The sequence below is a fragment of the Trichosurus vulpecula genome, chromosome 8 (assembly GCF_011100635.1).
Source record: "Trichosurus vulpecula isolate mTriVul1 chromosome 8, mTriVul1.pri, whole genome shotgun sequence".
NCBI classification, from domain to species: Eukaryota; Metazoa; Chordata; class Mammalia; order Diprotodontia; family Phalangeridae; genus Trichosurus; species Trichosurus vulpecula.
The window spans coordinates 209,331,856-209,344,066 of record NC_050580.1 but is presented as its reverse complement, the minus strand read 5'-3'; the positions used below and the strand labels follow the sequence as shown (position 1 = coordinate 209,344,066).

The 12,211-nt window shown below is 41.7% G+C and overlaps 1 non-coding gene across 1 annotated transcript; it reads right to left on the bottom strand.

Moving 5' to 3' along the window:
- Positions 1-958: 958 nt before the first annotated feature.
- Positions 959-1,031, bottom strand: TRNAE-UUC. Its single transcript has one exon. It is a non-coding gene; the product is annotated as a tRNA-Glu (tRNA).
- Positions 1,032-12,211: the final 11,180 nt, after the last annotated feature.

The window sequence follows — 12,211 nt, the reverse complement described above, 5'->3', positions numbered from 1 at the left end:
TCTCATGCTCAGTAAACACTAGTAGCTTCCTGTTGCTTCTAGCATCAAACACAAACTCCTCTATGTGGCATTTAAAGTTATTTCCAACCTAGTTCCAGTTTACTTATCCAGGCTGATTACATGCTCCTCCCATTTCCCAGGCCCTCTCCCCTTCCTCCTGTGCCCAGATGACGAACCGGTCAGCTTTGAAAGGTTGGAAGATAAGGAATTCCCAATGGCATTGGTAGCAGTGTCTACAGTGGAGGCTAAGACAGACAGTGAGTACAAGTTAGACACAGTGAGGAAAGGTAGCTTCAGGACTCTACAGGGGCCCTAACCCTCAGAGTTCAGCAGACAGCTCACTCCTAAAGGAAACTTCATGAGGACTCCATGACAGAAAAGGATTTTCAATAACCAGGACCTTTTGAATTTACCCTTTGACCAGACGTGTTTTTCAGATTTAAGCTTATTCTCCCCAGGGACCTTACGTGTTCAAGAGGAGAATGCATCTCCAATTTTTTCAGGGGATATTTTCAAAACAACTATCCTTGCAATTTTTAAATATCCTTTCTAAAAGTTAAATTAATGTGGAAGCTCAGTGATGCAGTGGATAGAGGGCTGAACCTGGAGTCAGGAAGACCTGAGTTCAGATCTGGCCTCAGGCACTTACTAGATATGTGACCTTGTACCAGTCCCTTTATGTCTGTCTCAGTTTCCTCAACTGTAAGATGAAAAGCACATGATCTGGTCAGTATAGAGCTAGGAAGTTAAGGTGAGTACATTTAACAAGTCATAGCATTTTTATGGCTCTAATTTTTTTTTCTTTTGGAGGGGGGAAGGGCAATTGGGTTTAAGTGACTTGCCCAAGATCACACAGCTAGTAAGTGTCAATCGTCTGAGGCCGGATTTGAACTCAGGTCTTCCTGACTCCAGAGCCGTTGCTCTATTCGCTGCACCACCTAGCTGCCCCAAACAGCAGCGCCTAGACAGGGACATGAACCCTGGACCCTCAGATTGAAAGTCTGATGCTCTACCGACTGAGCTACCCAGGCAAGTCATAGCATTTTACATCTGGAGAGGAGCACAGCTAATTCAATCTTCCCTCATTTTATAAAGGAAATGGGCCCAGAGAACTGAAGTGACTTTCTGTTGTCAGATAGCTTGTTTTAACGACAGATTTGGGATTAGTGCTTCAGTCTTCTGATTCAATTTTGTAGTTAAAGGACCCAGTTCAAAACCTAACTTGACTGTTGCCCATGTGACCTTGGGCAAGTGATTTAACTTTTCTTGCCCTCAGTTTCCTCATCTATATTTGATTCACACTCACACTGATGAATTAGGTCCCCAGATCATAATTGCTCTGTCCCCTCAGGTATCTAAGGGTAGCCCTGAGAGGTTGGGGGTTTTCTAGTACCATAGCTTATGAGCCCCCACCTGGTGTGCTTCTTGCCTTGTTATCAACTGAGAATCACTTTAGTTATCCAGACTTAAGTTCAAGGTTTTAGGAAGGGGTAGTCACCAAGGTGGGTACAAAACATCCCTTCAAAGTTTGTGACAGTATCCTACCAGTACATCAGAGTCTGGAAGGAAAATGGGTTCAACCTTTAGAGAATACATGACAAATTCAATTCAGTAAACATTTAAGTGCCTACTTTGTGCTAAGTGCTAGGGATACAAATAAGAAAAAGAAAGACAGTCCTTGCCCTCAAAGAGCTCACAATCTAATGCAAAGGGGAAACATGGATCTCCTGAATGCTAGATGCCCTTTTCTCTATGGGCTGCTCAAGAAATTCCCTCAGGCATAATGTAACTTCTTTGCTGTGCCCTTTGCAGACCTGTGAATCCATATCCAGTCTGTCCTTGCCTCCTAATTCAGGCGTTGCTGGTGGGCTGAGGGTTATATCATAGAAGACAAGTTTCCTTAACTAATCTGAACACTCTTCCCATCCAACACTGCCCTTTTTCCTTCAGTGGCTAGTAAGAAATTGTTCAAATTGTTCAAAGCCTTTTCACCCTTAGTTGGAAGACCTTTGATTTGATTTGATTCAGTTCAGACCAGTTAATCAACCAACACAGCTCTTACACAAAAACAAACTGTGAGAAAGAGGAGGAGGAATTCTGTTTCCACAAGAGTGACACCTACACACACTGCCAGCTTTGCTGAAAAGATAACAGGATGTAAATCAGAAGTAACCAGTGCCAACCAGAGCTGTGACCTAGCAGAACCAGGCTTCTGATCAAATAAAAGGTCGGAGGCTTGTACGCATGCTTAACGAGCTGTTTAATATTAACACCCTCCCACCCCCCCCCCACCCCCTGTGGAACAAGCTAATTTAAATGCACATTCGATGCATGACAAGGGAGGGGGAGAGGGAGAGCACATCTAGGAGAAGTACATGGAATAGGTGGTTCAAAAAGTTGAATCCTGCCAATGGAGAACAGGGGAGGGGCCTGGTGGTTGAGAATGAGAATCCAAAAGCTGGCTGTGACCAGTGTTGTGTGTGCCTGGGCCAGTTAGGTTACCCTTCACAAGGGGGTGTTGGCCAAGTTGCCGGTCTGAAATGACATAAAATAAAAATCTTTTTTCCTGAATTCACTGGAGTTCTTGGTAAGATGATTATTTCTGACAAAATTAAGATGATTCCTCTAGCTCACTCTGAGGACCTTTCCCCATCTAGATCGTTTGATCTTCCCATAACACTTTACTGTCTTCCGAAGGCAGGAGCCCTTTTAACTTAAAAGGTAAGGGTCACATCAATTCTTTGCTTCTTGTGCTAATTTTGGCCTAACAACACCAAGAAAACAGGTTCTTCACCAGCCAGCGCCACACTATTCACGTGTGGAACCATCGGTTACAGCAAATGGAGAAATTTTGAATGTTGTGGATAAGTTCACTTATACCTTGGCAGTATGCTTTCCAGGGATGTACACACAGATGATGAGGTTGATGCACGAATTGCCAGAGCTAGCTCAGTGTTTGGGAGGCTCCAATGGAAAGTGTAGAAGAGTAGAGATATTGAATTGCTCACCAAACTGAAGGTCTGCAGAGCCGTTGTGCTGACCTCATGGTATGCCTGTGAAACCTGGACAGTATACCAGCACCATGCTGGGAAACTGAATAGTTTCCATTTGAATTGTCTCAGGAAGATTCTGAAGATCACCTGGCAGGATAAGGTACTGGACACTGAAGTCCTTTCTCGAACTAAACTGCTAAGCATTCAGACTTTACTGCAGAGAGCACAACTCTGACAGGCTGCCCACATTGTTTGAATGCCAAATGCACTTTTTCATAAAAGACTATTTTATGAAGAACTCACGCAAGGCGGGCACTCCCATGGTGGTCAGAAGAAGCCACACAAGAATACTCTCGAGGTCTCTGAAGAACTTTGGAGTCAATTACGTGGCATGGAAGACACTAGCACAGAACTGACCAGAATGGTGTGCCCATGTCAAAGTGCTCTTTGAGAGAAGCAGGTTTGCAGTAGTTCAAGGAAAATGTGAGATGTGCAAATTTAGAGGTATTTCCACTCTAAATATTCACATGGACTATTTGTGCCCAACCTCTGGTAGATTGTTCTGAGCTCATATTGGACTGCTCGGCCACAGCTGGACACACTGAACCTTGACTCCAGCATAGCGATGATATTTTGGTTCTCTTCAACTATGAAGCACAACCAACCGAGAGTCGGAATGGGGCATAGGATGGAGAGTTGAATTTGCTTATGGTGGGTTTTTAATGCAGCTGTTTTGTTCTTTCAGATGGCCTTAGTTTCTTTAAAATAAAAAAATTCTCTTGAATGCAGTTTCTCCCTTATATTAGGTGACCGGCTCCATGTACCTAGTACCTCTTGAATGAGAAAGAGAAACTTAAGAAAGTGTTTTCAGTTAGATGCCTGAAAAATTGAAACGTCAATATCGATACCGTTTCGGTTTGGTTCCATTTGTCTGAGAGGTTATATGGCCTAGAGTGTTGCACCTGAGGTCAGGAGAGCTACCGCAGACATTTAGCAGTTAGTTGTAGAAAGATGGGACCATAGCCTTTTAGAGCTATAGCTGTCTAATGGGGATAATAGTATCTGCATGAACTGTCTCAGAGGGAGATAGAGGATAGAGGAATTTCTGTCTTTGTCTACATGCCTTTTTCTTCTCTCATAGGATTGTAGACCTGTAATTGGAAGGGATCTCAGAGGCCAGTCCAAGCTCCTCATTTTACAGATGAGAAAATTGAGGCCCAGAGGGATTGGGTGACTTACCTAATGATTACTCTTTCACTTTTCTCCGAGCTTTGAGCCTGACTTCTTTCTCCTAATATTTTTTACGCATAGATCTGAGCGTGTCAGTCCTCTGCTCAAAATTGCCTTGTGGCTCCCTCTAATATCCAGGCCTGCCACAACATGATGGCAAATTATCTTCCCAGTTTTATCTAATATTTCTTCTGCTTACTCTGTGTTCTCCTCCAACTTGATAATTCTACACCCAAGATACACATTACATACTTCCGTGTATTTTTCTTGCTTGTGTGTATATTTGAAATACCTTCCCTTGACCCGGTTTACCTACTGATTTCCTTTCCATTCTTTAATGTGCAATTCAGACGATACCTTCTTTAGTTTAAGATTGTTTCAGAAGAATTTTCACCCTGGAAAATCTCTCTGTTCCTGTAACCCCTTCCTTTGATTGGTTAATTCCTCCTGGCACTGCCATTTTGTGGAAACTACCCAGGCCAGTCATGTTCATGTCTTTATTTATAGATTCTGCCCTTGACCTCTTTCTCTACCCTCACACCCCCTTTTCAGCTTCCTTTCCTGTGTTGTCTTGCCCCATTAGAATTTAACTCTAGGATAGGGGCTGTATCTAACTTTTTTTTTTGGTATTCTTCATAGTATTCCTCATAGTGCTGGGCACATGGTAGGGCTTAATCAATACTTGTTAAATAAATAAAAGTTAAAAACATACATACACACAAATATCCCCTCAGTCCCATTTTAGATGGGAGACTGCTTTAGAGTCAGAGGACCCTGGTTCAAACTTATTTGGGTAACCTTAAGTCATAAGCATTTATGTGTCAGGCACCATGTAAGGCACTGGGAATATAAATACAAACTGACAGAAAGACAGTCCCTGTCCTCAAGAGGAAAAGGGTGCCCTACTCCCTACCATGTACTCAAAGCTTCAAACTCAAATTCCCTGTAACCTGTTATATGTTCTATGCCTTTCCTGCCTTGTGGACTTTGCTCATGCTCCCCATGTCTAGAGATCTGCAAGAGTGTAATTTCATTAATAGGAGAGAAACCAGATTGCAAGGGGGTTCCCAAGTGTAGTTTGGCAGGGAGGGAAGGAGAGAAATAGGAAAGTGTCAAGAAGAGCTCAATGACCCAGTGGGGTCACACATGAGCCACACAAAGAAGGAGCCCTTTAAAAACTATTGAGACAGAGGAAGAGGATGATTGAAGGACTCAGTACCACCAGAGGCAGGAAAGGGTGGAGATGAAACAGGTTAGTCTTAGAATGGAAAAAGGAAATCTTTTCCTCCAAGCCAGAAGTTTCCTTCCTCAACAGCACCTAGGGAACTTGGAATCCCTGGAACAGGTTGACAGATTGGAAGTTTGGTCACCTTAACTTAGCTTTTCAGTGGAGGAGTGGGGAAAGGGGAAGAGCTGTTTTCCCATAGTTGAAGTTCGGTCAGTTTGAGCAGAGAAGTGCAGCTTTTGGGCTTTGCTTGTTGACACAGATATAGTTAGCATATCATACATATGTAACACATATGTACATATATTTATATATGCTTATATATAGCATTGATAGTGTTTTAAGATTTACAAAGTGCTTTACAAATATTAACTCATTTTATCCTCACAACAACCCGGACAGGTAGGTGCTATTATTAAATCCATTTTGCAGATGAGAAAACTGAGGCAGACAGAGGTTAAGTGAACTCAGGTTTTCCTGACCCCAGATGTCATTGTGTCACCACCTACCTGTGTTTTCCTATTGGTTTCATCTTCCTGGGCTTAGCACAGTGACCGGCACATGGTAGACACTGAAAAAATACTTATTGACTCGAACTGCTGAAAAGTAGAAATAGTAAGGAAAGGGAGATGTGAGAACCCTGAGTAATCAGTCCTTTCTCTAAATAATTGATAGTGAACCATGTATTTGATAGCCATTACATGCTGGTCAGCTTCCAGGAGTCGAAGTCATGGTGTTTGTAGATTAACTTTGATTGCTTTTCCTTCAGATCAGGTCTCTCCCAGGTGTATAGATTACGAGCAGGCTGACCAAAGATTCTATGTCTTCTCTTTATTCCTTATGCGGTATCGAGTGTGATGTTATTAAATAAATAAAAAAAAAAACCAAACCTGCAGATCTTGTTGGAAGATTAGGGGGGAAAAAAGCACATATATAATGCTCTGTTTACAATGTTTGAAACTGGGCCTGCCTATAGGCAGGAGAATTGGATAGATGCATTCCAGAGGCATCATTACTCAGTGGGTAAAATATTAATTCTAGAATGGAAAGTTGTTTCAGTCATGCCCAACTCTTTGTGACCCCATTTGGAGTTTTCTTGGCAAAGATACTGGAGTGGTTTGCCATTTCCTTCTCCAGCTCATTTTACAGATAAGAATTTGAGGCAAGCAGGGTTAAGTGATTTGCCCAGGGTCACACAGTTAGTAAGTGTGTGAGGCTATATTTGAACTCAGGAGGAGTCATCCTGACCCCAGGTCTGGCCCTCTATCTGCTGCACTACCTAGGTGCCCACAATGGAAAGACTTAGACTTAAATTCTGCCTCTGATGCTTATGACTTGTGTGACCTTGGACAAATCACTTAATCTCTGTGCAACTCAGTTTCTTTATATTTAAAAGGTGGGTAGGGAGGGGAAATGAACAAGTATTTATTGAACTAGGTACCCCTGCTAAGCACTTTACAAATATTTTATCATTTGCTCCTCAGAATCCTAAACAACCCTGGGATGTAGGTGCTCTGATTATCTGTACTTTACAGTGGAGGAAACTGAGGCAGATGGAGGATGACTTGTCCTGCTAGTAACTGCACCTCACCTCCACTGCACCCCCTAGCTGCCTTTCAGAAATGAAAGAACTGGACTAAACAGCCCCAGACATCCCTTTCAGCTCTATTGGAATCCTCACGATAGCCTGTGTAACAGCACAGCTGGGGCAGCTAGAAGGCAGGACCTGGAGTCAGGAGGACCTGGATTCAAATTTGACCTCAGACATTGACTAGCTGTGTGACCCTGAGCAAGTCACTTAACCCTGTTTGCCCCAGTTTCCTCCCCTATAAAATGAGCTGGAGGAAAAAAATAGCAAACCACTCCAGTTATCTATGCCAAGAAAACCCCAAATAGGGTCCTGAAAAGTTGGACGTGATTGAACAATGACAAAAGGGAGGTTGATACTTAAAACACCAAAACATGAGATAGTTTCGTGTTTCACCTTAACTTAGGCTCTGCACTGTTTGAACAGCTCCCTCGGGGTATATGTCTTTTCATTTTTAAATTAATTTGTTGTTTAATTAACAAGCATCTGACCTCTCTACCTCCTTTATCCCTGTGCTGGATAAAAAAGAAAAAAAATGAAATCTCTGAATAACAAAATAAATCCTGACAGTCTCCATGTCCAAAAATTCGGGTCTCATTCTTTGTATCTAGTGGTCAGTGAAAGATGAAATGACTGAGGAAACAAAGGTTTGAGCTTCTGAGCATACCAGTTTAATGAACAATGCATGCTAATTGCCTAACGATTTGGGATCAGTTGCCTTCCTCAGCTTTGGCACTGGACCCCAAATACAATGGCAGATAAGGCTTTTATACATTAAAAACAATCATATGAGACCGATTAATTAAAAGAAAATTAACCAAGATATAAAATTAGGTAATCTGATTTCTAATTGGAGGAAAGATTAGGGACTTTCTAAGTTGGGAGGGTTGAATGAGCAGGTATAATTCCCTGAAATCAGAAAAAGGTCCCACTCTTCCTAAGTTGTCTATAAACAATCAAAGGAACATGGAAACAACAACTGGTTGAGCAGTGCAGGGCCTGTTTTCAAATAAGACGTATGGGTCGCTTGAGATGTATAATTGTGAGAAAACTCCTTGCATAAATTTTTGGATCAGACTTGGTTTTTGGTTAGCACAACCAACCTTCTTAGTTAAGGGTCTCTTCTATGTAGTTTGTCCTTCCTCTCCAGGAAGACCATAACATCAGGAAGATGATGATATGACTTAAAATTGGCTTTGATTTGAAGTGAGGGAGGGCTGTGCAAAGTCACCGGCCTCACTTTCTCCTCCCTAAGGATCTCTAAGCAGCAGATAGAGGCTGTCCAGCTTCCCAGCTACGCAGAGCTAGGTTCAAACAATGCAACAAAGTCTTCTCAAAATTCCCACAATGAATAAAGTTTTCTCACAAGACAGAATTTGGATTAGACCCGTAATTGAATAGGAAGGGAACTGAGCTGGCTCTAGAACCTAGTCACAAGATGGAGTAAGCGTGGTTCACTCAATTCCCACCACCACTTGATGTTTTAACCCCCTCAGTTCCCTCACACAATTTCTCTATTAGGAGGTGGGAAACATTCTGATTCCTCTGGAATTGGCTGATCAGTGCAATCATTGATAAGAATTCCAAAGTCTTTCAAAATTGTTTTTACAATGTTAATTAAAATGTTGATTGTTCTGCTCACTTAATTCTTCACGGCAATGTTCAAGTGATGTCTTCTAGACCCTTCACCTCCGCTTTGTTTGTATTACTTTGGCACATCACCCCCTCTGCCTCGTTCCTTTCCTTTCCTCTCTTCCCTTTCATTTCTCCTTTTAAGATCGTCAGGACAAAACAAAAATCATTCCTAGGCACCCCATCTTATTTGACTCCCTCTATAACCCCTGTTGACATCATGGTTCTTAGGGGATGTTTATATCATCCTCTTCCCCTCCCCATTAGAATGCAAACACTTCCTCTTTATAAAGTCTTTTCCAATTGCTTGCTTGTTTCTCTTTGATCTTGTGTCTGCATTTCAAAATTTCTACTAAGCTCTAGTCTTTTCATTAGGAATGCTTGGAAGCGTCCTAGAAAATAGATAGTGTAGAAGAAATAACTGTAGCATAATAGCATAGGCTTTTTAATAAAGGTCCATTTTTCTTCCCCTGTAGGGTTACACTCAGTTTTTCTAATTATTTTTGGTTGTAAGCCTAGATCTTTGCCTTTTGGAATATCAAATTCCATGTTCTACAGTTCTTTATAGAGTAGTTGCTAAACCTTATATGATCCTGATTGAGGTTCCTCAGTACTTTAACTCTTTCTGGCAACTTTCCTGATTTTTTTCTTTAACCTGGAAGCTCTGGATTTTGGCTGTGACACTCTGGGGAATTTTCATTTTGTGTTTTTTTTTTCAGGGGCTGATCAATAGATTCTATTTTTACTTTGCCCTCTGATTCTAAGATAGTTGGGCAATTTTCTTTCATGATTTCTTGAAATATGATGTACAATTTCTCTCTGTCTCTCTGTCTCAGTCTCTCTATCCTCTTTCTCCTCTCTCCCTCATCCCTCCCCCTCTTCTTTTGGTCATGGCTTTCAGGTAGTCCAATCATACTTAAATTGCCTCTCCATGATCTGCTTCCCAAGTCATTTACTTTAGTTTTCTTTTATTTTTTAATATTTCAACTTTGTTTTAATATTTCTTGTTGCATTTCAGTTAATACAGATGCACAACGACAGGAAATGGAGTGTTGTATATAAGGAAAAGGCCAGTTTGACAAGATTACAGAGTGTGGGAGTACTATCCAGTGAGGCTGGAAAGATCAGCTGGAGCTGGGTTGCAAAGGGCTTTAAAAGCTAAATATAACAGTTTATATTTTATCTTAGAGGTGATATAGAGCCACTGGAGTTTACTGAGTAGGGGATATGGTCAGATCAGAATATGAAGAAAACCACTTTGGCAGCAGTATGGAGGATGGAGAGACTGTAGGTGGGCAGACCCAGTAGGAGTGTGTTGTAATAGTCTGTATGCCTCAGCAAAGATCTTCAGCTGTAGGAGGAGAAAGAAGAGGTCAGATATGAGAGATAGAAAAGTAGAAACAAGATTTGGTAATTGGTTAGATATGTAAGGTGAAGGACAGTGAGGAGTCAAGGATCATGCCAAGGTTACAAACCTGGGATACTGGAAGAATGATGGCACCTTCAACAGGAACAGGGAACTTTGGAAGTGGGGGTAGGGTTGGGGAGAAAGAGAATGAATTCTGATTTGGACATGTTGAATTTGGAATAAGAATTGTAACTAGTTTGGGGGTTATTATAGCCCAGGCCTGAGTTTTGGACATACTGAGTTTGAGATGCATAGTAGATAATTGATAATTAAGGATTATGTCTCTCAGGGGAGAGATTAGGGCTGGATACATATTTTTTATATTTATATGTATGCATACACATATATACATATATACACATATACATACATGTGTATACATATGCACACGTGTGTATGTCATTTCCATAGAGACGATAATCCATGAGAGTTTATGAAGTTGAGGTTACTGAGAGGGAGACAGAGTTGCACAGGGAGAGAGAGACGGAGAGAGAGGGAAGGAGCAAAGGAGAGAAGGAGAGACACAGAGAGATGGGGGGGGAGCAGAGAGAAAGATGTTCCCCTTTGAAACCTCTCCCTCTCCTTGGTGTAATAAAAAGTGAAAGGACCAACCCAGGGTCTGCTGTGTCACCCCAAAGGGCCAGACTCTTCATAGTCGAACCAGAGCACAAGCGGCCCACCATAAGTATTCCAGGGTCCTGCAGATCAGTGAGATTCACCCCAGTTAAACTGCCTCCAATTAAACTCGCATGCCCCTTTTAAAGTTTACAAAACACTTTAATAAAATATCTCACTTGAGTCTCATAACAATCTTGTAAAGTAGTTGCTACTAACATCATCATTTAACGAAAGAAGAAACTGAGGCTGGGAGCTGTTGCTCTTTGCCCGAGGTCACTAGGGTGTTAAGTAGCAGAGCCAGGATTTGAAGCAGACATCAAAGTCACCGCTAGATTAGAAATCAGGAGACTATCCATTACGTTGGGCTTCCTCTCCTAGGCTGAAGGGGCAGTGTTCTGACAGTCTGGGTTAGTGACCTGGCTTGGTTACTGACTTAAGGATCTTTGATTCTACTCCTCTGGGTAATCCCTTCAGTCATACTGAGTTCAGCCATAGGCTCCTTAGCAGATGGTTACAGAAGCTGCTTTGGCCAAACAATTAATCAGCTGGCAGTCAATTATCTAGGGATAATCCTCCCTAAATTTATCTGAGCCGGTCCTAAGACAACAGACACAGGCTGTCACAGACCGTATTTAAAGCCTTTCCAGCTTGGCTTTCCAGGTGGGTGTCCTGCTGACAGCTTTCTAGGATAATACATTTGTCAACAAGCATTTATTTAAAAAAAAAAAGACACTGAATGCTGTGAAATTATAATAACCAAACTTGATTCCAAAGAAGAGCTCTGAGGATGTACTTCCCTCCCCCTATTTTTTTTCCCAGGTGGGGACTACGGGTGTCAGACACTACGTACAGTATTGAACTTGTTTGATATATTGGTTAGTTTTCCTGAACTATTTTTTTTTCTTTGTTATAAAGGATGGCTCTCTGGGAGTGGGAGGGAGGATATATTGGGTAATGAAGGTGATGTTAAAATGAAAGATATCAATAAACATTTAATTGTTTAAACAATTAAACATTTAATTTTAAAGACATTCAGAAAACAAGCACTAAGTGCCTACTATGGGAATAGCTGACATTTTTAGGGCCTGGAGTCAGGAAGATCAGAGTTTAAATATGGTCTCAGACACTAACTAGCTGTGTGACCCCACGCAACTCACTTAACCTTTCTGCTTCAGTTTCCTCAACTGTCCAACTGGTATGACAGCACCTACTTTATGATATGATATTTGTAAAGCATCTGACACTATATAAATGCTTATTGCCTTTCCCCTTCCCCTTAATAAACATTTCAATCAATAAGCATTTATTAAGTGCCTACTGTATGCCAAGCACCGGCGATACAAAAATACAAAAGACATTCCCTGCCACCAAGGAGTGTACAGTCTACCGGATAACACAGCCTGTCTCAACAGGGCCTCATACAACCCTGTTAAGCAGGCACCACAGACGCCCTTTGTTTTACATATAAGGAGAGGGCGCCCTTAGTGATTAAGCCGGTCACCTCCACTGCACTATTG